The 3,134-nt window shown below is 42.5% G+C and overlaps 1 non-coding gene across 1 annotated transcript; it reads left to right on the plus strand.

Moving 5' to 3' along the window:
• The first annotated feature begins 2,287 nt into the window (after positions 1-2,287).
• Positions 2,288-2,395, plus strand: LOC112753566 (small nucleolar RNA R71). The gene has a single exon (XR_003177949.1). It is a non-coding gene; the product is annotated as a small nucleolar RNA R71 (small nucleolar RNA).
• Positions 2,396-3,134: the final 739 nt, after the last annotated feature.

Here is a 3,134-nt window from a genome sequence, read left to right on the forward strand (position 1 = left end):
AGAAGAAATAGAGGAGATGGAGAAGTGTGAGTGGTTCGGCCAAGGGGTTGGGTTTGGGAGGGAAAGGATTTGACTTTGAATTGTGAGGTGAGTAAGTGGTGGAGGTGATTGGAAAGAGAAATGTAGGTGATTGGGGAGGGGTATTTGTGGAAGGGTGTTATGGGAAGGTGTGAAGAAGAGAGAGAGAGTTGAGGTAGGTGGGAATCCTGTGGGATCCACAGATCCTGAGGTGTCAAGGATTTCTCATCCCTGCACCATGTTTGCGTGTAAACGCCCCTTTGAGTGCCAATCCTGGCGTTAAACACCAGGTTGCTGCCCATTTGTGGCGTTTAATGCCAGCTTTTCTTCCTTTTTTGGCGTTTAAACACCAGCTTTGTGCCCCTTTCTGGCGTTAAACGCCAGTCTGGTGCCCTTTTCTGGCGTTAAACGCCCAGAATGGTACCAGAATGGTACCATTCTGCTATTTTCAATGTTGTTTTTCATTCTGTTTTTGCTTTTTCAGTTGTTTTTGTGACTTCACATGATCATCAACCTAAAAAAAACATAAAATAACAATAGAAAAATAGAAATTTAACATAGATAAATAAAAATTGGATTACCTCCCAACAAGCGCTTCTTTAATGTCAATAGCTTGACAGTGGGCTCTCATGGAGCCTCACAAATACTCAGAGCATGATGATGGCCTTCCAACACCAAACTTAGAGTTTGAACGTGGGGGCTCTGTTTGACTCTGCATTGAGAGAAGCTTTTCATGCTTCCTCTCCATGGTTACAGAGGAAGATCCTTGAGCCTTAAACACAAGGTAGTCCCCATTCACTTGAAGGACCAATTCTTCTCTGTCAACATCAATCACAGATTTTGCTGTGACTAGGAAGGGTCTGCCAATGATGATGGGTTCATCCATACTCTTCCCAGTGTCTAGGATTATGAAGTCAGCAGGGATGTAAAGGCCTTCAACCTTTACCAACACATCCTCTACAAGTCCATAAGCCTGCTTCCTTGAATTGTCTGCCATCTCTAGTGAGATTCTTGCAACTTGCACCTCAAGGATCCCTAGCTTCTCCATTACAGAGAGGGGCATGAGGTTTATACTTGACCCTAGGTCACACAGAGTCTTCTCAAAGGTCATGGTGCCTATGGTACATGGTATTAAGAATTTTCCGGGGTCCGGTTTCTTCTGAGGTAATTTCTGCCTGACCAAGGTATTTAGTTCATTGATGAGCAATAGAGGTTCATCCTCCCAAGTCTCATTACCAAATAACTTGGCATTCAACTTCATGATTGTTCCAAGGTACTTAGCAACTTGCTCTTCAGTAATATCTTCATCCTCTTCAGAGGAAGAATACTTATCAGAGCTCATGAATGGCAGAAGTAGGTTCAGTGGAATCTCTATGGTCTCTATCTGAGCCTCAGATTCCTCTGGTTCCTCATTAGGAAACTCCTTGGAGACTAGTGGACGTCCATTGAGGTCTCCCTCAGTGGAAATCACTGCCTTTCCCTCCTCTATGCATTCGGCCATGTGGGACGTGTTTATGGCCTTGCACTCTCTCTTTGGATTCTCTTCTGTATTGCTTGGAAGAGTACTAGGAGGGAGTTCAGTAACTTTCTTACTCAGCTGACCCACTTGTGCCTCCAAATTTTTAATGGAGGACCTTGTTTCAGTCATGAAACTTAGTGTGGTCTTAGATAGATCAGAGACTATGGTTGCTAAGCTAGAGAGACTCTGCTCAGAATTCTCTGTCTGTTGCTGAGAAGATGATGAAAAAGGTTTGCTATTGCTAAACCTATTTCTTCCACCATTATTACTGTTGAAGCCTTGTTGAGGCTTTTGTTGATCCTTCCATGAGAGGTTTGGATGATTTCTCCATGAAAGATTATAGGTGTTTCCATAGGGTTCTCCCATGTAATTCACCTCTTCCATTGCAGGATTCTCAGGATCATAAGCTTCTTCTTCAGAGGAAGCTTCCTTTGTACTGCCTGATGCAGCTTGCATTCCAGACAGACTCTGAGAAATCATATTGACTTGTTGAGTCAATATTTTATTCTGAGCCAATATGGCATTCAGAGTATCAATCTCAAGAACTCCTTTCTTTTGAGGCGTCCCATTATTCACAGGATTCCTTTCAGAAGTGTACATGAATTGGTTATTTGCAACCATTTCAATGAGTTCCTGGGCTTCTTCAGGCGTCTTATTCAGATGAAGAGATCCTCCAGAAGAGTTGTCCAATGACATCTTGGATAGTTCAGACAGACCATCATAGAATATGCATATAATGCTCCATTCTGAAAGCATACCAGAAGGACACCTTCTGATCAATTGCTTGTATCTTTCCCAAGCTTCATAGAGGGATTCGCCTTCCTTCTGTCTGAAGATCTGGACTTCCACTCTAAGCTTACTCAATTTTTGTGGTGGAAAGAACTTTGCCAAAAAGGCATTGACTAGCTTTTCCCAAGAGTTTAGGCTTTCTTTAGGTTGTGAGTCCAACTATGTCCTAGTTCTGTCTCTTACTGCAAAAGGGAAGAGCATAAGTCTGTAGACCTCAGGGTCAACCCCATGGGTCTTAACAGTGTCACAGATTTGCAAGAATTCAGATAAAAACTGATGAGGATCTTCCAATGGAAGTCCATGATACTTGCAATTCTGCTGCATTAGAGAAACTAATCGAGGCTTAAGCTCAAAGTTGTTTGCTCCAATTGCAGGAATTGAGATGCTCCTTCCACAGAAGTCAGAAGAAGGTGCAATAAAGTCACCAAGCATCTTCCTTGCATTGTTGGCATTGTTGTTATTTTCGGCTACCATGTCTTCTTCCTTTTCGAAAATTTCTGTTAGGTCCTCTCCAAGGAGTTGTGCTTTAGCTTCTCTTAGCTTTCTCTTCAAGGTCCTTTCAGGTTCAGGATCAGCTTCAACAAGAATGCCTTTGTCTTTGTTCCTGCTCATATGAAAGAGAAGAGAACAAGAGAGTATAGAATCTTCTATGTCACAGTATAGAGATTCCTTGAGGTGTCAGAGGAACAGAAGGATAGACGGATGAGGTAGAGAGGAGAATTCGAACTTATAGAGAGGGAGAGAGTCTAAATTGTTAATAGAGGAGAAGTGTTAATCCTTAAATAGAAGGAGGTGAGAAGGGGGAAAT

The sequence above is a fragment of the Arachis hypogaea genome, chromosome 15, assembly GCF_003086295.3.
Source record: "Arachis hypogaea cultivar Tifrunner chromosome 15, arahy.Tifrunner.gnm2.J5K5, whole genome shotgun sequence".
Classification (NCBI taxonomy): domain Eukaryota; kingdom Viridiplantae; phylum Streptophyta; class Magnoliopsida; order Fabales; family Fabaceae; genus Arachis; species Arachis hypogaea.